The sequence below is a fragment of the Lindgomyces ingoldianus genome (genome assembly GCF_010093535.1).
Source record: "Lindgomyces ingoldianus strain ATCC 200398 unplaced genomic scaffold BDR25scaffold_4, whole genome shotgun sequence".
Lineage (NCBI taxonomy): Eukaryota > Fungi > Ascomycota > Dothideomycetes > Pleosporales > Lindgomycetaceae > Lindgomyces > Lindgomyces ingoldianus.
Window position 1 is genome coordinate 631,658 of NW_022985165.1, and position 24,662 is coordinate 656,319.

Sequence of the window (24,662 nt, forward strand, 5' to 3'; positions counted from 1 at the left end):
AATTTGCTAATTAAGGCCAAAACCGACTTGATAAGACGGTACATCGACTCAAGAGACTACAAAATCTACTAGTAAAGGCTTTAGGTAACATCACTCTGTCTAGAGAAACACGCCGTGACGAGAAACCCTAACGTAGTTGACAAGCAAGTGGTCCTGTGACAGTACTGCGTCACATGCGCTACACCGCGTGCGTAGCTGACGTCATGCAATTCCTCTAGCAGATAGTTTATCTGCTCTAAAGCCTGTATATAGTTTTACAGAAGCTGTGTCCTTACAAGCTTCTTTACAATCCTCTTAAATTATTATTTACTAGATAGAGATTAGCATTTCTCTATGATTTTTTTTGTATATATATCTATATTTAATTTAACAGTTGTCGCGTATACTGAGAGCCTTGGCTGGGGCTCGGAGCCTGGGACTGGGGCTCAGAGCCTGGGACGCAGCTCGGGATCTGGAGATATTATGTTCCGAAGCTCGGTGTATATAAGGAGAGCCTTCAGCTCTCTTAGATAGCGGAGTCACTTCATCCGATCTTCTGAACAGCTACTGCCAGGCTATTTTATCCTCCACAACAGTTACTATCTCTATAGTCACCCCCCTCCACTCTGTAACGGCACAGGCAAGACAATGGGTCCGAATGCGGTGGGAATCCACTCAGAGGCATATGGGAGTGCGTAGGGACTTAGAACCTGGGAATTGCTATTAACACCTATAGGCCTTGTATAAAGGATATTAGAAAACTACTAAGCTAGCTATAAAGGCAAGGTGCAACTAAATGCATAAGGGAATAGAGGTAACAGCAGGGGGCTAGGTAAAGTTAGGGGTAGGTTAAGGTTAGAGCTAATACAAGGGTCTTTTAGAGGTTCTAGGTAACTTAAGATAAAATAATTTATAAAAATTATTACACTACCTCTCTCTTTATAGACTAATAGTCCTTATTAGTAGTAATTATAGTATAAAGTATTACTGTTATGTCCTCTGCCTTTTTAAACTAAAACTAGTCTAATTTAGCTAGATGTTCTTACTCTAAAATATTCCTTTACACTGCTAGCAGTGTCCTCTAAACTAAACGCTATGCGTGCGCACCTATTCTAATAGTAATCTATATAAATGTCTAGCCTGTTAATAATTAAAACTTGCTCTTTATTCTTTACTATTTATGCAGTTATTAACCTTAGGTGTACGTTTAGTGTAGTAGCATTTAAGTGTTATTAGAAGTGCTTTGAAAGTCTCTTACTATTAAAGTAGTAGAGGTAATTTAAGGCATTATTAGGGGTAATTTAGTAGTTAATTAAGGTCTATTAGAACATGTTACTATGCATTAACTCTAAATTAGGTAGGGTATAGCTTAGCTAAAGCGTGTTTAACTCTAGAGTTAAAAGGTAGTTAGTTAGACATTAGCAGTTGCCTCTAATTCTAATAAGTTATTAGTAGTTTTTAGGTTTTTACCTTAGTGTATATTTTATAACTTTTTTAAAAGTAATCTTAATTATAAGAGTGTCACGGTATCCTCCCCGGATCCCAGACATAACCGTATTAGACGCGTACTAGAGTATTATTAGTGCACGTCTAACACGAACACGACACAACACAGACATAAACTTAAGCATAAACTGCCTTAACACTAACTAAACCTAGAACAGGCTTAATTTATACCTAAAGCGCTTAGACTTCTAAGCTAAGTATTTAATTACTAATTTCTTCTTAAACCTTCCTATTCCTTACATAACGTCTTGTACTTACTATAATACCTTACATAGTAATTAAACTAGACCTCTGTGAAGCTCTATAACCTTACTTATGCATAATTATAACATTACATTGTGTTAAAACTTTAGCTAAGAATAGCCTCTAAATCTAATTTAATAAGCTTAGTACTTGCATAACTCTAAGCTATTAAAGTAAGCTAAAAAGCCTTCTAAAAAGCGCTTACTTTATAAAAAAGCTACTATGTTGTAAGCTTTAAAGCTTTTTAAAAGGACTTTAAAAAATAGCTTTACATTATTAAGTAGTCTGTTTCTGCTTTAACTTCTGTTATAGTAGTAAGAACTAAGAACTTACTAGCCTTAAAGCTTACCTAAAAGTCTAGAGATAGCTTAACTCCCTCCTGCCTAACGCTGCCTACAACCTGTAACTTTTCTAACTTAGTAATAAAATCTAACTAACTCCTTAATCCCCTGCTGTTTAACAGAAAATAGAAAAACCTACCTTTCTTCCTACATAAGCTCTAATATAAACTTAAAAAAAATATAGACTAATTCTCCTTTAAACACTTCTAGTTACTATATGCCTACTTTTAACTTAACTATAACATAATAGCCTTAATTAACTTACTAATAGATAAGAATATTATTAACCTAAATTAATTTATAGTGTTTTTATAAGTAACTTATAAAGACCTAAATAAAAAGTTAACAGCCCTAAGTTGCCTAAACACCTTATAATAAAAAAGAAAAAGCTTTACTTTACACTTTACTAAGTTCTACTAACTTGCATTTAATATAGGCCTAAATAAGATAGGTCTAATTATAGCTTTATATAACTCCCTCTTAACTAAACTGTAACGCGCTATAGTAAAAGAACCCCTTCTAAATAACCTTAATGTGTATGCAAACTTAATTGCTACCTATAATAATAACATAAGGTTCCTCCCTATATAAGCCCTAATACGCCCCTAAACTAGCGCAGTTGTAAATAAGAACTCTAACATAATAAAAATTAATTTAAATTATGCTTTAGTTAGTTTTAGAAAGCGTAAAAATTATAAAAAAAAAAGTTAATATTTTAAGTGTAGTAAGCATAGTTATATCTTTTAAAACTGCTTTATTCCCTTTTCTTAAGTCTACATAAGTAGCGCTACTAGTACTTATTAAAAATCTTTACTATTTTAATTTTGTTTTTGTAAAGGCTTTAACTTATATTTAAGCCCTAATCTCTTTTACTACTTTTAATGTAGCCGCAGCTATAGCAGTAGGAGCCTGCAAAAAGGCTTGTCCTAGGGCTAAGTTGCCCTTTAGGACTAATTTAACACTAGATCTCTGCTAACTTATAGGCTAAGTCCTTTACTAATAACTAGAAGTACTAAGTTAATATTTTTATATATTTATAATAAAGAACTATATTAGCCCTAATATAAGCTCTTATTAACTTAGGAGTAAATAGCATAGGTTATATTAATAAAAAACTAGCATGTAAACTAAATCTTTAATTAACACTACTTACTTAAATAATTTACCTAACTAAATTTAATAGAAAATAACTTAAAAAAGGTTTTATTTTCTATACTATAACTATTATAATTACTTACTAACACTATAAGAAGCAGATTAAACTCTATGTAATAAACATAAAATGTTATAACCTAATTCTAAGATAACTATAGCTGTATTAGCATAAAGTTGCCTTTAATTACTAAGAGTAAGTTTTAAACTTTAACTTTTCTTAATACTAAGATATATGCTTACACTTACACCTAAACAACACCTAAATAGCACTTAATATAGAAGGTTTCTAGACTTACTTTCTAATAACCTAGAAAAGAACTACTTAAGTAAGGCTAATAAGCTAGGCCTTTTACTAAGATAAGCTATGTAAAATAATTTAACAACTGCTTAAACTTAAAGAAAAGAAAGCTTTTAAAGAACCTTTACTTACTTAATTTAGACATAAACTAGGACTTAAACAGCAGATAGACATCTACTACATAGGACCTGCCCTGTTTATAACCCTAGCTTAATAACTAGATTATAAAATCTACGCAGTTATAATTTCTAATATAGACTAAGCTTTAGCTTCCTAAAAACACACTAACCTAAGAATAATAGTTTTTTAAGACTACTATAACTTATTACATGTTTTTTTCTAAGACAAGTCTAATAAGCTTTTAATATAATATCTATATAATTACTAAATAACTTTTAAGCCTAGTAAACAACCTAGTTATAGGCCACTATATAAGATGTTGCTAAACAAATTAAAAGTGCTCTAAAAATACTTTAATAAGAACCTAAAAAAAAGGGTTATTTAAGCTAGCTTCTTACTAGTAGTGTTACTTATACTATTTATAAAAAAACTTAGAGGTAAGCTTTAATTCTATATTAACTACTAAAAACTAAACACTATTACTATTAAAAACTAATACTTAATTCCTTTTTTATAAAAAACTCTAAGCTAACTAAGTAAAGCAAAGTATTTTATAAAGTTAGATATTATTACTGCTTTTAAAAAGCTAAAGATAGTAAAGGGTAATAAGTAGCTAACAGCGTTTTAGACCTAATATAGACTATTTAAGTACCTAGTAATGCCCTTTAGCTTAGCTAACGCGCCTAGTACTTTTTAATATTTTATAAACAACTTACTCTAACCCTACCTAGACATGTTCTGCACTGCGTATATTAACAATATTCTAATCTATAGTAATAGCTTTTTAGAGCATAAACAGCATGTACGCCTAGTACTAAAGGCTATAGAAGAAGCAGGTCTATAACTTAACATAGATAAATGTAAGTTCTACTAATTAAAAGTTATGTATTTAGGATATGTAATCTCTACAGATAGCATCTAAATAGACCCTGTTAAGGTTTAGACTATGCTAGATTAGTAATACCTAAAGGATGTAAAGAATGTTTAAGCCTTTATAGAATTTACTAACTTTTACTAATAATTTATTAACAACTTTTTACAGCTAGAAAGCCCTATAATTGCACTTACTAAAAAAAAGGTCTAATTTAACTTTAACTTAAATTACTAATAGTTTTTTAACTAGCTAAAGAAAGCCTTTACTAAAGCTCTAATACTTTGCTACTTTAACTTTAAACTACTAATACTTATAGAAGCTAATGCCTTAGACTATGTAGTAGCAGGAGTTCTCTTCTAGACTAAGCTAGACAGGACTATTAGGCCTATTACATACTTTTTTAAAAAAATAAGTCCTGTAGAAGGTAATTATAAAATCTATAATAAGAAATTACTTGCTATAGTATGCTGCTTTAAATAATAGCAACCTAAACTAGAAGGTGCAGCGCATCTAATATAGGTTCTATCTAACTATAAGAACTTGCAGTACTTTATAACTATAAAACAACTTAGCTACTAATAAGCCTATTAGTTTAAATACTTATTTTGTTTTAATTTTAAGATTACTTATTATTCTAGTTAAGACAGAGGGAAACTAGATGCCTTTATAAGGCAATCCTAAAACATCTTTACTTAGAAAGAAGTGTAAAAGGCTTAACACTAAACTCTACTTTAACTTAAGCTATTTTTAGACTTTAACCTAAATAAAATAAATTAGATAATTAATTAGATTATTACTAATAAGTATCTAAATAATAAATTTATCTAAGAAACCTTAGACCTGCTCTAAAACAGCGCTAGTTAGTTAAAAAAGGTAACACTAGCTAACTATAAAAACTAAAATAGTAAGCTATATTACTATAACTAACTTATAATTCCTAATTCTAATAAACTAAGAATTAAACTACTCTAAATTATACACAACTCGCCTGTTAGAGGACACCTAGGCAGAGGAAAGACTCTTAACCTACTACAGAGAGAGTACTACTGGCCCTGCATGTTCCATACTGTACGCTAATACATATTATGTTGCTATACTTGCTGTAAAGTAAAGGCCTTTTAAAAAAGGTATAATAGCCTGCTTAAACTACTCCTAATCCCTAAATAAGCTTAGAAAGACATATTAATTAATTTTATTATAAACCTACCTCTATTTAAAAAGTACATAAATATTATAGTAGTTGTTAATTACTTAACTAAGTATTAACACTTAATACTATGTTTCTCTATAACTGCCCCTAATATGGCCTAGTTATTCTACTAATACGTATAAGTTTACTATAGCCTACCTAACATAATTATATTAGACAGAGGTACGCAGTTTGTCTTAGCCTTCTAGAACAAACTCTATAAACAGCTCTAAATTGTCCCCTATCTATCTACAGCTTTTCACCTAAAGACTAACAGCTAGACTAAGAACATAAACACTATAATAAAATAAGTCCTATAAGTGTACATAAACTACTAGTAAGACAACTAAGTAAAATAGTTAGCTATAGCATAGTTTAAAGCTAATAACATAACATCTAAATTAACATAAGTATCCCTATTCTTAGTAAACTATAGATACTACCCCTAAATAAGATTTAAACTACTTATAAATACCCTTTAACTAACTTATTAATTTGTATAAGTAACAGACATAAATAAACTTATTAATAAAATCTAAAACATATCTAAATATATTTGTAAAAAGTTTACATAGGCTTAAGCTCTTTAACAAGAGTATGTAAACTAATTCTAAACCCTTACCCCTACGTATGCAGCTAGTAAGAAGGTCTAGCTAGACGCTAGAAATATCTAAATAAACTAATAATTAAAGAAACTTAATTAGAAGAACTTTAGCCTCTTTACAGTAGCCTATATAGTCTTATTGCACACTTACTAATTAATCCTACCTAACAGCATAAAGATACACTCTGTGTTCCACGTATTATTGCTGCGCTAAGCAGCCTCTAAATCTAACTATCTACCTAGACAGCTAAACCTGCTACCTAAACTTGTTATTATAAATAATAAACTAGAATACATTATAGAAGATGTTAAATAAATCTAGTTTAACAAAAAGAAACATATCTATAAATACCTTATAAAATAGACTAGATACAACAAACTGTTATAGGAACCTGTAGAAGCCCTGCAAAAGAACTCTGCAGTAACCTAATTCTATACCTAATACCTATCTAAACTAAACCTATACCCTAATAAAGACAACCTAATGCTAGAACTACTAATGTAAAGAATTCCCTTTCTAATAAGGGGGGGGGTACTGTCACAGTATCCTCCCTAGATCCTAGACATAACTATATTAGACGTGTACTAGAGTATTATTAGTGCACGTCTAACATAAATACAACATAACATAGACATAAACTTAAGTATAAACTGCCTTAACACTAACTAAACCTAGAACAGGCTTAATTTATACCTAAAGCGCTTAGACTTCTAAGCTAAGTATTTAATTGCTAATTTCCTCCTAAACCTTCCTGTTCCTCACACAACGTCTTGTACCTACTATAATACCTCACGTAGTAATTAAACTAGACCTCTGTGAAGCTCTATAACCTTACTCGTGCATAATCGTGACAAAGAGATAGAAAGTTCTAAACCTAAAGGCTTTTGTTAATAAAAGGTCTCTAGTATCCTATTTATAGACTAAATAATTTAATATAACAGTGTGTAAGTATTATAACCTAAACTAAATTAGACACGTCTTAAAGCTTAGATGTAGTGAAATAAATAATTAGTATAATATTATTAATAAAGCTGTTACTAGTAAAAGTAAGTTTTTTAATATAATGTAACAGCACAGGCAAGATAATAGGTCTAAATGCGGTAGGAATCTACTTAGAGGCATATAAGAGTGTGTAGAGACTTAGGACCTAGGAATTGCTATTAACACCTATAAGTCTTGTACAAAGGATATTAGAAAACTACTAAGCTAGCTACAGGGGCAAGGTGCGACTAAATACATAAGGGAATAGGGGTAACAGCAGGGGCCTAGGCAGAGTTGGCGCTAGGTCGAGGTCGGGGCCGATACAAGGGCCTTCCGGAGGTTCCGGGCGACTCGAGATGGAACGATTCATAAGAATCGTTACACACTCTTTCTTTTAGCTGTTATTAGATTTGTATTATAAGCTAGTATTTTCTTCTGCTTTTTTTTACACTATTTTTAACTCTATAGCTGTTGTTATACTAGTTAAAGTTGTTATCTTTTTTCTATGCAGCTACTTTTTACCTATGCAAAACTATTAGTATAACGTTATTCTACTAATTCTCTAATATTAGCCGCTTTTTTTCTCTTCTATCTTTATACTTTCTCTCTGTAACCTTGTTTCTTTAAAAACAATAGGTATATATTATTATGTAACGTACTGTTACGACCTAGGATAGGGCTGTAAGCGAGTGTCGGACAGCCCTAGAGCTGTACGATTACTATTAGTGGACAAACCTCTTGGCTACGCAGTACCAGGCTTGGTGTAGCCTAAACGGAACAATTAGATCATAGTATACCAATTGTAAGAACAGAGCTCCGCACCACTCCGCTAATACAACTAAAAGGTACGAATAATCAACCAACGGTTAATTTTCGAGTGCAGAATAGTATATATACCTGTCGCACGTAAGCGCCATCTCGGCCTTACACCAATCAGGTATAGCTGACCGCAGTGACCGCAGTGACCGCGCCCACGTGACAGCGGCCACTACAGTTAGTACAGTTACTATAATAAGTATATAGTTTTAATTTTAACTATAGTTAGAAGGTTGTAATTAAAGTTTAGTTTTATCTTTATAATAAGACTAGGTAGCTATAATTGCTTATAAAGGCATTATTGTGTTACATTCCTTACTCGTGGTAATACGAGTACACGGGCCTAGGGGAGGTATGGCGAGAAGAGCACGGCGTCACCGGGTGTACGGCCTGGCTAATGGCGTGGAGTAGGGGAAGAAGGGTTGTGAAGAGATAGGCCTGATCGTGGTTTGCCTCAAGACAGCGGTATAAGGCGCTAGGTTAAACAGTTTAGTTAAACAGGAGAGAAGGTATATATAGTGCAAGATATACAACTAGTATTACAGCTCTTTGTAAAGCTAGAATGCTACTTAGTCTATATAAAAAAATAAACTAAATGTTAATTATACCTTCTTAAGGTTAATCTTTCCTTAGTCTATATAGTAGCTAGTAGTTTACAAACTGTGTTGCAGGTTGCCTAAGCATGTAAGAGCGTGTAGCACTATAGTACTACCTTTTATAGGCTGTTGCATGTTTTTCCTTCATATCCTTATTAGACAGGGCATTTGCTTAATAATTAGTCTATGTGCGTTAGGCCTTATTTGTCTAGGCCTATTATTTTTTTATTCTAACATAAACAGGTTCTATTCTTGTTTATTAAGTTAGTAGAGCATTCTAGAAGAACCTATAGTAGTCTATCTGTAAACCGCATAGTGCAGTAGAGACGTAACACGCAGGCCTCTCTCCCTAGCAGTGTCCTTGCTGCTCTGCCTACACTGCTGTAAGTATTAAAATTTGTTTATTACTTATAAGTTCTTTTCTTTAAAAGCCTTCTATAAGTTTATTCTTCTAATTTTTAACTATAGCTTGCTAGCTATGTTATATTTATTATTCTTATACTACTATGTGTTTGAATTCTCTTTATTAGACAAAGATGTGTTTTTATAGTCTTTATTACTTATCTAGCTTTTTTTGTGTCTTAACTTTATTATTAGACAAGTGCATTAAATGTCTTTAAAAAAGAAGTTATTATAACACCTTTATTTTAAACACTGCTTAGAAAAGGCTTAAGAAGAAAAGGTTTTAGATTCTATAAAAGGTTAAAGGTGCCTAGGCTAAATAAAGCATAGCAGTAGAACGCTAGGCTTATAAAGCTATAGTTACGCTAGAGCAGCTTTAGTTAGCAAAGGCCTATAAGTTATAAAGTAAAAAGCAGCTAGAACTACTTAAAAGTTAAAGAGTAAAATATCTATAAAAAAACTTATTATCTTTAGATAAAATAAAAGCGCTTAAAGTAAAAGCTGCTAGACTTCTTTCTTTTTAGCTTACTTCTTTTAGTTTTTGTCTTTCTACATTACTGCTATCTAGTGCTAATCTAGACTTTGTCTCTTCTTACTCTAATAAGCTTTTGCCTAGGTGGTTTTATCTAAATAAACAGAGCGCTAATACTACTCTAGTAGCTAGCAAGTGTTTGTTAGGTTTCTAATTAGTTTCTATGTGTTTTTACTAGTAGGCTAACCTTTTTATTTTACTAAAAGCTTATGTTCTTTTTTTAATTATCTATAATTCTTTCTACTTTATACTCTATCTTAATATCTTTTTATTTTACTATAAATAAAGAAATCTGTTTAGAGGCTTTTTCTAGGCAGAAGACGTAGAACTAAGAGTGTATTTTTATAGTAGAGGGAAGCTTTAGCTTATAATTATCCCTTTACATTTATAACACTTTATATAGCCTAATTTATTTTTCTACTAGTTTTCTAGAGAGCCTAGGTGTTTGCAGGTGTTTAGTATTTAGGTATACATAGTCTCTAGGTTAGATCTTAGAGGTTTTAGACTAGTTTTATAAAGATTATTCTTTTATTTATTCTTTTATAATTTAAGCTTTAATTACTAACTTTTAGTAAAGTTCTAGTAATTAGTTTATTCTATTAATAGCTTTAACTAGGTTTTATAGTTATATTCTACGCAGGGCATAGCGCAGGTGGTGTAAGGACGGAGCTCTGTACCACTACGCCAATACAACCAAAAAGGTGCGAATAATCAACCAACGTTGATTTTCGGGTGCAGAATAGTATATATACCTGTCGCACGTAAGCGCCATCTCGGCCTTACAGGTGGTAGCTAAAATTTGCCTTATAAGGTGTTTCCTTTGTTATTAATAATTTAAGAGTGTTAATAGCTAACTAAGCTATTAAAAGCTATTTAGCTTAATCTATTTATCTAAAAAAAAAAACTTCTATAGGTACTTTTCTATCTATATGTTTACTTATTCTGTTTGTCTGTTTGTTTAGGAATAGTAGGCTGTTAATAATTTATAGTTAATGTTTAAGTGCTGCATAACAGTCTACTAAAAGTAGGTAGTAAATAATTTGTTATAGTTAGATATTATTACCTTTAGGCTACTATAGATGCTTAAGACATACTTTTCTAGCGTATATATAAGTTTTTTAGCTATTATTATCTTCTTTAATGCCTAGAGGTGTAGAAACTTAGTTGTTTTATTAATAGTTACTACTATTATATTATAAAGCCTTTCTAATCCTAGCTTATAGAATAGAGGTAGGCCTATAATAAAGTCTATAGTTATTATAGTCTAGAGCTGTTTAAGGGCTTTAATTAGTTGCAAAGCCCTATAGAGTTTATGTCTTTAGAAGTTGTTTTAATTGCAGAGGTTGCATTTGCGTAGTATCTCTATGCACAGGTGCTTTAGGTAGGGTATTATTTAAGAAATAGCTGCCTTTAGCTTTTTCTATAAAGTTCTAATCCTAGGGTGACTAAACATTAGCGCTTTGTAATATTCTTAGATAAAGTTTTTCTAGCTCTACTATGCTAAAGTAAAGAAGACAACTGCTTCTATTAGTATAAGCCTGTTATACACTAGCGCATTCTTATTTTTATAAAATAGTATAAATTCTTTACTATTTTTTTAAAGTAGTTTGCTTTTTAGCTTAAAGCGTTTACTTGCTAGTTACTTGTTTCTATAATATGTTTTATTATAAAGTTAAATTACGCTAGTTCTATTGCCTACTAAACGTGCATAGAAGATAGTTTCTTAGTAGTAAAAAAAGTAATAAAGTTAGTGTAATTTATAAAAACTTTAAACTATTTTTTAATTTTTTAAAGTTTTGTTTTCTATGTTCTTAAAGTGTTGACTATAGATTTTAATTTCTTATTAAGTATGCTATAGTCTTATTCTAAAGGAGATAATTTTGCAGAATAGTAGGCTACTAGGTGCTATTGTCTATTTTCCTGTTTCTAATAGAGCACTGCTTCTTCTGCTTGTATATGTAACGGCACAGGCAAGACAATGGGTCTGAATGTGGTGGGAATCCACTCAGAGGCATATGGGAGTGCGTGGGGACTTAGACCCTAGGAATTTCCATTAACACCTATAGGCCTTGTACAAAGGATATTAGAAAACTACTAAGCTAGCTACAAGGGCGAGGTGCAACTAAATACATAAGGGAATAGGGGTAACAGCAGAGGGCCGGGCAGAGTCGGGGCCAGGTCGAGGTCGGGACCGATACGAGGGCCTTCCGGAGGTTCCGAGCGACTCGAGATGGAACGATTCATGATAATTGTTACAGTATAGATGTGTTAGTATTTACTTTAGTTTCTAATTAGAGGTTGTACATCTTTAAGATTAGTTTACTGCTTATTACACATTTAAGAGCATTAAATGCAGTAGCTATAAGAGGGGTTTATTTAAACTTTAATATAGCTCTTTCTTTTATAGTAGCATTAGTTAAGAGTAGAGTAATCTTTAAGTAGCTCTTAATTATTCTTCTTATATAGCTAGATAGTCTAAGAATTTCTCTAATTTCTCTTACTATAGTAGGCTTAGGCTATTCTAAGACTTTTTAGATTTTTTTTAGCTTAACATGGTCCACAAGCGAATGTTCAACACAAGCGAGTGTTCCGCCCTACCACTAAATTTAACTTTAAAGACTATTAATTTAACAACGCAAAAATATACTATATAAAATAAACTACTATAGGATTATTTAATATCCTTGCATGTATAAGAGTTATGCCTAGGCTTGTTGCAGCGCTTGTAGCGCTGTGCGCGCGCTGCGCTGCTTTTAGCAGTTAACTCCTCCTAAGGCATTTTGCTACCTCCTGCTATACTAGCAAGCTTCTAAGTACTTAACTTAAAGCCCTAATAACTTGTTAGAGTTTCTCTTTTCTAAATTTGCTTTTTTTTACGCTGCTTACGCTTTGTGGCTGCCTTATAGGCCCTCTCTAGGGCAGCTGCTTAATTACGCTGTAGAACAGCAACATAAGCTATCTTAGTAGCACCCTTGCTTAGCTGCTTTGCCTAGTATAAGAATAAGGATATACTAAAAGACTAGGCTATTAGTGTTAGCAACAATAGCTAGATAACTAATAAACATAGAATTACATAGCTAGAGCACTTTAATTTACACATAAAAGATTACTTAGTAGGCTTATAGCAGCTGCTTATTCTTAATAGCTATAAGAGCTATCACTCTGTTAAATTCCTAAAGCTCTGTAAGCAGAGGCGTATTATAGCGCTCTGTATGCCAGCACACGCGTCACATATTCTACAGCTGCTTGACGTTGGCTGCTTTTTGCTGTTAAAGCGCGCGTATAGTACTAAGATTAGCTAGTTAATCTGCTACTAGATTAACTATATTAACAAGCTAACCTTCCTACTAGCCTTTAAGGCAGCATTTAGTTGCTTAATTACAACAGATAATATCTGCGCAGGCTTTAGAGCTACAGGACTAGTCCTATTTGACCTAGAGCTAGTGCTCTTAAAGCTTAATATACAGCTACCTAATCAGCTAGCTACTCTACTACTAAATACTGCCTAGGAGGCTTAAACACCTAGTAATCCTTATAAGGTTAAGGCTTAGTTAACTCTACTATATAATTAAATTTAAAGGCATTAGAATTTGTCTTCTTCTGCTATGCTTAATCTAGCAAAGCAGCTAAGTAAGGGCGCTACTAAAATAGCTTATATTGCTGTTCTACAGCGTAATTAAGCAGCTGCCCTAGAGAGGGCCTGTAAGGCAGCCACAAAGCATAAGCAGCGTAAAAAAAAGCAAATTTAGAAAGAAGAAACTCTAACAGGTTATTAGGGCTCTAAGTTAAGTACTTAGAAGCTTGCTAGTATAGCAGGAGGTAGCAAAATGCCTTAGGAGGAGTTAACTGCTAAAAGCAGCGCAGCGCGCGCACAGCGCTGCAAGCGCTGCAACAAGCCTAGGCATAACTCTTGTACATGCGAGGATATTAAATAATTCTATAGTAGTTTATTTTATATAGTATATTTTTGCGTTGTTAAATTAATAGTCTTTAAAGTTAAATTTAGTGGTGGGGCGGAACACTCGCTTGTGTTGAACATTCGCTTGTGGACCATGTTAAGTTAGTTAGTAACTAAATTTAATTTTAAATAGTAATAGTTTAGTTATCTTATAAAGTAGCATAGCTTATAACTAATTTATACATAGTAAGAGGTCTAACTAGTTATTTTAGTAGTAGTTTACAAAGAAGCGTAAGCGCTAGTTAAGATATTAGTTTAGTATCTTTATATTAGTATCTATTTATAAGTAGTAAAGTGTTAAAAGCTTTTACTTAATTTTTATAAGTTAGTAAAGCTTATCTATAAACTTTAAAGTAAATTAAAAGCTTTAATTAAAAATAATAAACTTTAAAAAGCTAAAAATATGCTAGATGTAGTAATAGTATAAGTTAGCTATATTTTTTACTATTATTATTATATAGTATAGTAGTAAAAAGTAGTGTTTACCTAAGTAGTTTACTACTATAAAAGTGTTATTATACTTTTTCTTATCTAGTAAGAATAACTTAAAGTTTATAAAAAATATTTTACTAAACTTACTATAAAATAAGTAGTAACTTAAGCAGTCTTAGAGTTTTATTTTAAAGTATGTAGCTTTATTAATAAGCCTTACACACTATAACATAGTTAGTAATATTCTAGCTTATATAAAGCTAGTAGTATTAGTTATATAGTAGTTTTAAAGTCTTTTTTTTTACTAAAGTAAGTAGTTACTTAAGTTGCATAAACTATATAAATAAAATAAGTCTATATAAAGTAGACAGCTAGAACTACTAGTTACTTACTATTACATGTAAAAAAAGCTTTTACTTATAAGCTATTATAGTGTCTTTACTTTATTCTAGGCTTACTTTTAATATAGCTATAAGTGTTAGTTAACCTAGGTTTAATTAAACAAACGTATGCCTAAGAGGCGTACTAAGAGGTAAGCAGGCAACATAATGTATTAATTCTAGTAACAGCTACCATCCTAAGTACGTTGGGATAGCTGGTTTTATACTAGCCCCCTGCTAAGCCTGCATAGATATCACGTGAGATAAGCTTACGTGATATCCGCACAGAATTAGATTAATATACCTGTGATTAACGTTTAGATAATAAGCTTATATAGTTCTAGTTTACTTTAAAGACATCGTTAATTAGTGTATAAAGCTTATCTAAAAATAGAGAAGCTATAAAAGTGTTACTAGCAGCTACTTTTATAGTATTTATAGCTAGTAGTTCTTTTGCAGATTGCTAAGCTAAGTTGTCTACTATAGCCTTAATAGTGCTAAGGTTAATTTAGTGTACTATAAAAAAAAGTATATATATAAGCTGCTTTATTTTTATTATTTTATTTTTTTAGCTTTTTTTACTTTCTTAATAACATATCTACTACTATGTTTATAGTCTCTAGTTAGTAGGTAAGCTTTAAATTATAATTAGCTACTATTATAGCTGTAAAGATAGAATAGTAAGTAGCATAGATAGCACTAAGAGCAAGCTTTTAGAGAAAGATAGAAGTGTATTATAAGAGAGATAAATTGCTGCTAAGCCTTACTTGTTAAGATTTATGCTTATATACAAAGCACAGGTTATACAACCTCTAAACAGGTTAGGTAAGGCTATACTAGCCTATTCTAAGACATCTAGCCTTACATTATCCTTTCTTATAGTAGTTCTATAACTTAGAGAATAGAATAAATAACAATAGGCCTAAGTAGTATAAAAAAGTGTTATATAATACTCTAAAAACTTACTTTTACTTATTTTAGTTAATTTTATATAAGTTTATTTAAAAATAACTTAAAGTTACTAAGTAAAGGTAAAGTAAAAGTATAAAGTAAAGGTAAAGGTAAAATAGCAGTATATTTTACACTAATAAAGTAGTAGTTAGGATAGTATATATAGGGTCTAACTATTCTAGAAGTTTATTTTTTTTTATACTTTTACTCTTTCTACAGCTTAGAATTTAGAAAATTTTAAACTTTTTAAAGTAAGTATATTTTAAGCTACTTTAGTGTAATTTAGTGTAAAGAGGTGCTAATAAGGTTTAATAGTTCTATTTTACTTTACTTACACCTACTTATTACTTAATCTACTTTTAGCTTTTTTTTTATGCTTAACTTTACTTAATAACTTTAAAATAGACTTTTATAGCCTACTTTATTATAATTTAGCTATATTTTTTTAAAAAAAAGATTAATTAGCTTTTACTAATATAAACTTACACTTTAATAACTTTTATGTTTAATATATTAATAAAATGTCTTATAAAAGCATTATAGATAAAAGTAGTAACTATTATATGCTTATAAATAATAAGTTATGTTATAGTATAAAAAAAAGTTAAGTACACTAAGTATACTTATTACCTTAAATCTAATAAAAAGTGCTTTAAAGTGTGTATTTTAGCTCTTTTTAGTGTATTTACGCGTAGTTTATCTAGGCTAACTTTAGATAGCCTTTTATTACCTTTAAACCTAAATAATAAGCTTTTAAGAATATTATACTTAATATTTTAGCTTTTATTAATTTACTTAACTTTACTTAGTTAGCGTAGGCTAATGTAATAGTTATATTATAAGTAAACACTATTATTTAGTTTTTTTAAGTGTAAGTTTTTCTATTACAGTATAATTTAGCTTAATTAGCTTTATTTTAGCTCTTAATAGTTTATAGTAAAAATAAAATCCTGTATAACAACTATTTATATGCATATAGTAGCGCTATAGGTAAAATTACTAAGACTAGAGTTATTTTTAAAAAGCGCGCCTACTTTAAAGCTAATATTACTAAGAAAAAAAGAAAAAGTGTAAAGCGCTTAAAAAAAACTTTAATAAAAATAAAGCTATAATAACTCTATCTAAAAAAGTAAGTATACACTATTCTTAACTATTCTAGTGCTAACTAGCATAAAAAAATATAGTGTTAAAAGTATCTATGTTACTAAAGCTAAGTAATAGTATTATATTAATGCTACTAAAGCTGCTAATATAATCTACTATATCTTTAAAAAGCATAATAAAGTTAATAATATTAGAAATAAAGCTAGTTAAGATTAAACTTTAGCTAAAAAAAAGTAGCTAACTAAGTATAATAAGAAATATCTTAATAGTTATTTTACTATTATAAATTTACTTATAAAGGACCTTAATGTCTAATCTAGAGCCCTAATAGCATAATCTAGTGTGATGTAGCGCATTCTATAGTAAAAATAGTTAAGAATATATAGTATAGTATAGTTTTAAGTTCTTTAGCTTATGCTTCTTTCTTTTTTTTTTAATAAAGTTAAATACTTTTATATTAACGTACCTAACAGGTTAGCCGGCCACACGGGTTGGCCGGCCACTTTTGCTAAGCCCCCACTAAAACCACCCTATTCTAGCGCAAAACAGCCCACTTTAGCCCTATATAAAGCAATATAACACAAGATATTATTTAGAGTCTACTTTTACTACTTTCTTACATGTACGTAAGTTATGCCTAGTCTAATTGCACTGCCTATATTGCCTTTAACTTAGCTTACCTCTTTTAGTGTACACCTGCGTCTTTAGCTTCTTTCTATTACTACGCGCTCTAAACTCTTTTAAAGTAGTTAGATAAGCTCTATTCTTAACTATTAAGGTCTCTTTTGCTTAAATCTACTTTCTTTTATGCAATCTATGTTTTGTAGCAGCCTTATTTGCTACTTAAAGCTCTATAATCTTCTTTTACACTAACACTAGCTTATGTGTAATAATTGCTGCCCCCTTTAAGACCTTTTTAAAGGCCTTTACTATAGATATTAGTAAGCTATTTATATGCCTCTAAATTCTTACCTTTATAAGCATTAATTATAACCTAAATTTAAAAGTATTACTTAAAGTTTATAACTACTAGAGCTTATTATTAATAGGTAGTAGTAGTAATAAAGTACATAACTAAACATTAAGGGCTATTTTAACTTATTCTAGGTTAAATAGGACTAAACTAGCGCCTTAAAACTCTTTTTAAATATTACTAAAAGTAATTACTACATTATAAGCGCGTATAAAGTATAGTAAAAACTTAAGTTTTATAATATAAGTAATTTTGTTGAATGGGCTCTAACAGCTAGCTGCTTATGGTATAAGCACTTAAGTAGCAAGAGTAAGAGTAGTGTACAGTGTGCACAGCGTACAAGGTAGGTAAGGTAAAAGCAACATGTTTCTAGTTCTATTACTCTTATCTTTCCTCTATATAGAAGAAAAGAGGGATATTTAAATATTTACACACAGAGGTTTACACATAAGCATTATGTAACATAGATATGTAATCTTGCTTATGCGCAATTACTTATATCTAGGCTGTAATGCTGCTGCTGTGTACAGACACTAGCAACTTTTCTTTTTGTCTAAAGAGTTACCTTTTATACACATTACCTTTTTTTGTTTGTGTAGGTCTATCTAATTATGTTTTACCTTTACTTTACCTTATTTATTAGGACTTGCCTTAGTAATTCTGTGCGTTAGAATAAGCTAGTTATGCTATGTAAATAGCTTTTTTCTTTTTTATCTTTTGCTTTTTAAGCTTTACTGTATAATTCTCTAGCTCTTTTCTCTTTTTATACAGTGCTAGCAGTAATAGATCTTTATAAAAAAAAATTATGTATAATATAAAAAAAATAAAAATAAAAGAAAATAGGCCTTATATAAAGGTGTTATTAGTCTAGTTAGTCTAAAGCATCTTTATGCACAGGATCTAGCTAGTCTACAGATGCTTCTATCTAAACAGAGAGGTAGTTAGTTAAGACTAATAATTAAAAAGCTTAGTTTAGTATTTTTTTATATATGCATCTACTAAGTTATTTTTACTATTAATTTACTTTATTTTAGTAATTTTTTTTATATAATTTATAAAGTAATATAATGTTAATTATAAGTTACTTTTTACTAGTAGTGCCTAGCTTAATAAAGTAATTATATAGAAACCTTAAATCTATATAAATTACTACTAAAATTAGTAGTAGTTTAAGTGTTTATATAATTTATTATAAAGTTATACTAAAAGTAATTACATTATTAAACCTTTTAACTATTCTATATAGTTTACTAGTAAGAACACTCCTAGTTACTCTTTTACACTTAGTAGAATTTTAGTATATAATGTTGCCTAGTATTTTAAAGTAGTTACTTTACTTTATATAGTTTTTATTACTTAATATAATTATAAATTCTAGCTATAAGCTAAGGTTTTTATTATTAGTAAATAATCTATTTATAAAGATAAATAGCTTTACATAATTAAGCTATAATAGTAAAAAAGTAAAACTATGCTTACTATTATCTATCTACTATTAGATTTATGTGTTAAGTGTGTTAATATTATTATGTAAAAAGTCTATAGTTTATGTAGTAATAAACAGGTTAAATACTACCTTTAGTTAACACATAGATGTAATATATACCTCTTTTATATATTACTTAATATATTATTGTGCAGCATCTTTATTTTTTAAGTTAATTATATAAAAGTAGCTTACTTATTTCTTTTAAGTAAAAACTACTATGTTATATGTAAGTTTAATTCTTCTACTATTAAACTTAATAGGCTGCTTTTTTACTAAAATAGTCTTACTTTTTATGTAAAACTTTACTTTCTACAGTTTTTTTTCTTCTCTTTGCGTAAAATTTTTTATTATAATGCTTAAAGTGTTGTATAAATGCTTCTAGTTATTTCTAAGGCCTATGTTGTACATATAGTGCATATTTACCTAACCTTCTAGAATATCTAGAAAGATGTCTATATACTAAGTTTTCTAGATATCTAGCTATTAACATAGATTAATAAAGATCCTTATTTTATTTATAAAAATGTTATATAGTTAACTTATATAGTTATTATTTTTTTATACCTTTTAAAATTATATAATCTTATTTGCTAGAAGTTTTTCTTTAGTAGTTTCTCTCTAAAGTAGAAGTTTATACAGGTTGTAATGTAGTATAGATTATGCAGGTAGTATTAGTAGTGCATACACTACTGCAGACAGTGGTGTGTACAATTAAAGGTGTAGAGCAGGCGTTAGGTAGAGTAGCATGTATTGTTTATATAGTAATTAGTGTAGTGCTAGCTAAGGTGTAGGAGTAAGTAATGCTAGTACATTTAGTGTTAATAGCAGCATTATGTTTAGTCTACTTCTATATAGAGCCTTATATAGTAATAAGAGTTATGTATAAAGCTTTTCTAGTATAATTACTTTTTTTTATGCTATATTATACAGCTTCTAGGCTTAAGTACCTTTAGTGCTTAGCTATAGTGTAATTTTTTTAATTTTTAGCACTTATATAAGCTTTCTTTTAAACACACAGCTAAGTGCTAAAAAGTTTTATAGTGTTTATCTTTTAAAATTCTTTATATATAAACTTAAAAAAGTAGCGCTTTTTTAAGTTATTATATATAGATTAGTAATTATGTAACTTATATATAATTAAGTTTATAAGCTTATTAAAGCTTCTAACATGTTAATTTTATTATTCTAGTACTCTAGGCTAGTTTTATTTTATAGTGTTACCTTTAATATCTTTATATCTTTTATAAGTTGTTTATATAATAAAAATTATTTCTTATTTTTATTATTATTACATAAAGTTGTTAGTTACTAATAAGATTTTATTATAATAGTATAGTTAATTACTTTTCTAGTAGATTACGCAGGTACTGCTGTTATCTAGCTGCTAGGTTGTGCAGCTTTAATAGCTTTAGTGTGTGCCTTACACTATCTTCTTTTTACTTTATATAGTAGCAAAGCTTACTATATAATGTAAAGAATTAATCTACTATTCTAAGAAATAAGTAACTAAACAAAGTACTTTATAAAGTATAAGTGCTTTATTATTACTTTTTCTAAAAGATAAGTAATAAAACAAAGTGCCTTATAAAGCATAAAGTTAATTACTTGTGCAGTAGATTATGTAGGTACTGCTGTTATCTAGCTGCTAGGTTATGCAGCTTTAATAGCTTTTAGTGTGCGCCTTACACTATTTCCTCCTTACTTTATACAGTAGCAGAGCTTACTGTATAATGTAAAGGATTAATATGCTATTATCTAGCTGCTAGGTTGTGCAGCTTTAATAGCTTTAGTGTGCATCTTACACTATTTCCTCTTTGCTTTATACAGTAGTAGAGCTTACTGTATAATGCAAAGGATTAATCTACTATTTTAAGAAATAGGTAACTAAACAAAGTACTTTATAACGTACTTTATAGGTAAGTTGCTTACACACCTAAGTTGCTTACTTTTGCTAAGACCCTACTAAACTACCTTTTCTACACTAATGCATTCCCTACAACACTACTTAGACATGCTAAAAGAATGTTAGATACAGCTTATGCTCTAAGCTTTTAAATAAAACATAAAACTCTTAAAAAAATGTGCTGTAGCTATGTGTAAAGTTTTATAAAAGATAATAAATAACTATAGCACTAGATAACCTTTATAAGCTAATTTTATAGCTAAATTATAAAGGCTAGGTAATAAAAAGAAGCAGGTAATTGTTAAGACTATACTTAAGCTATATGCGCAAGGAATTTCCCCTTAGATAGCATTTATAGCTAATATAGCTAATTCTTTACGCGCTAAGCATAATCTAGGCTATGTTTATATAAACTAGCCTAGTATGTTTGTAAAGCATTATTTAAAGCTTAAAGTAAAGTTTTAAGCGCAAGTATAGTTAAAAAATATTTAGCTAATTATAAACCTTATTTTACTAAAGTTGTACATGTTATTATTCTAGATGCTATACTTAGCTTTAATATTCTCTATAAGGCTAAACCTGCTTTAAATTACTCTAGGACTCTTATAAAAAGCTCTTTTATAGTTATACTTACGCTTAAATGTTACTTTAAGCTCTAAATAACACTTTATAAACATACTAGGCTAGTTTATATAAACATAGCCTAGATTACGCTTAGCGTGTAAAGAATTAGCTATATTAGCTATAAATGCTATCTAAGGGGAAATTCCTTGCGCATATAGCTTAAGTATAGTTTTAATAATTACCTACTTCTTTTTATTGCCTAGCCTTTATAATTTAGCTGTAGAATTAGCTTATAAAAGTTGTCTAGCGCTATAGTTATTTATTGTTTTTTATAAGACTTTATATATAGCTATAGCACATTTTTTTAAGAGTTTTATGTCTTATTTAAAAGCTTAGAGTCTAAGCTATATCTAACATTCTTTTAGCACGTCTAAGTAGTGTTGTGGGGAATGCATTAGTGTAGAAAGAGTAGTTTAGTAGGGTCTTAGCAAAAGTAAGCAACTTAGGTGTGTAAGCAACTTGCCTATAAAGTATGTTAAGGTGTAGGTGCTTTATTATTACTTTTCTTAAAAAATAAGTAATAAAATAAAGTACTTTATAAAGTATAAGTACTTTATTATTACTCTTACTAATTTACAGTTAATTAAATTAACTACTAATTAGTGTTAAATAGGCTCTAATAGCTAGCTGCTTATAGTATAAGCACTTAAGTAGCAAAAGTAAAAGTAGTGTATAGTGTGCACAGCGTATAAAGTAGGTAAAGTAAAGGTAACATGTTTCTAGTTCTATTACTCTTATCTTTCCTTTATACAGAGGAAAAGGGGGATATCTAGATGTTTGCGCACAGAGGTTCGCGCACAAGCATTATGTGACATAGATACGTGATCCTGCTCGTGCGCGATCGCTTGTATCCAGGCCGCGACGCTGCTGCTGCGTACAGACAAATTTAGTTATATATAAAATTTTTAGCTTAGCGCCTATACACCTTCTTTAAAGAGGTAAAACAACCTACATTAAAAGGCTATAAAAGGTGTAATAAGTGTACAGGTATATAAATAGTAATAATTTTATTCTTTTTATAGTACTGCTAGAAATTAAGCAATTTATAGCTTTTATAGCTATTAATAATAAAAAGCTAATAAGCACTTATAACTTTTTTTTATATGCTTATTAAAGTGCTTTAACTACTACAGCTTAAGCTTATTTATTATCTAGCTGTTTTTAGAGACTATAATAACCTAGTTCTAAGGCAGATTCTTCTTTTTATACTAGGTAAAAAAGGTAATAGCAGCTTTTAAAGATAATAAAAAGTAAAATAGCCTCCTTTATTATGTTAATACTTTAGATAACTATTATTTACTTTTTATTACTTTACTATATTACTTTTAGCTGTCTTTATCTCTCTAAAGCTGTAATAACTACTCTAGTTAATATCTAGCCTATTATAAAGCTTAACTTATTAAAGTTATATGTATCTTTATTTTAAATACTATACTTAGCTTTTATGTTAGCTACTAGGTAAAACTAGCTTTAAATAACCTCTAGATCTTTATAAAGCGCTTTTTTATAATTATACCTATAATTAAACTTTATTATAAACTTAAAGCAGTGCTTAACCTACATACTAGGCTAGTTTAAGCTAACCTAGCCTAGATTACACTCTGTGTGTAAGGAATTAGCTATATTAGCTATAGCTATAAGCCTAAAAAGAAATCTATGTGTAATAAGCTTAAGTATATACTTAATAACTACTTTTTTTTTAAGCTTAGTTAGATTTCTTAATTTAAGCTAGCATTCTGCTTCTAAAGGCTATCTAGCACGTTAATTACTTAGTGTTGTGTAAGAGACATTATAGATAGCTGCAGCGTGTTATAAAAAAAGTTTTAAGTCTTACTTAAAAGCCTAAAGAGTAAGCTGTATCTAACATTCTTTAGAAGATTTAATCTAATGTTGTTGTTAAAGCATTATGTAGATAGGTAGAGTGTGGTAGAGGCTTAGCAAAAGTAGCTAGCTAACCTGTGTAGCTAGCTAACCTGTTAGGTACGCTATATTTTTTAAACTTAAAGTGTAATTATTTTAGTAGTAATAAATTAATCTACTTTTAGCTTACTTACTTTGCAGCTTTTTTATTTTAAAAAAATTTAAAATATTTTACTAGACTTAAACTTTACTTTTTTCTTACTAGTATAAGTTAATTTAGGCTAAAATATTTATTTCTTCTATATAATAGATTTTTTTAAGTTAAAATAACCTTTTTTTAACTCTAGTAAGCTATTTTATGCTAGAATAGCTTTACTTAGTCTAAATAAAAAATCTTAGGTCTAAATAAGCTATGTTATTTTTTATTCTTATAGCGCTATTAAACACCTCTTATTAAAAAAACCTTAAGTAAAAAAAAATAAGGTAAAAGTGTAAGGCCGAGATGGCGCTTACGTGCGACAGGTATATATACTATTCTGCACCCGAAAATCAACGTTGGTTGATTATTCGTACCTTTTTAGTTGTATTAGCGTAGTGGTACAGAGCTCTGTCCTTACAAAAAGTAGCTATACTTAATTTATTAAGTTACTTTTTTTTAAAAAAAAAACTTTAACTTAAACTAGTATAATTTAATCTTTTACTATATTTTTTTTACTTTTTTAAAACACTTTTAATATGTTTAAGCTAATATTAAGTTTAAGTTTATATAAGTTTTTTTTTAAATAAATAACTTTTTTATCTTATAAAATATTTTTATACTTTAACTAAATTCTGCCTTTAGTTAAGTGTTTTTTTTACATAGTACATATTATCTTTTATAGCATGTAAAGTGTTTATAATTAGTTTTAATTATAACTTAAAACGCTTCTTTTAGGTATATAGCTTTAAAAGTAAGATATAAAACACTAGATAAACTTTTTCTAGATTAAGTAGGTCTACTTTATACACTTTTATGCTAATTTAGGCTATAACATTTTCTAGTTTTAAAAACTTTTAGTCTAACTTCTTTTTTAGCCTTATTAATTTTATGTGTTTATTAAAGACTAATACTTTATCTTTTACTTATAGCTATATATGCTTTTATTATTTATTTATATACTATTTTTAATATATATTTATAGTAATAATTTTCTAGTAGTATTTTAACTATAAAGTAAGTGCTTTTACAGCAACTTTATTTACTATGTGTAATTCCCCCTAACCTAGGGGTTCTCTAGGCTAATCTAGCTCTCTTAGGTTTACTTCTTAGTATGCTTAAAAAAAAAGTAACTTTTATAGTTATATATACACT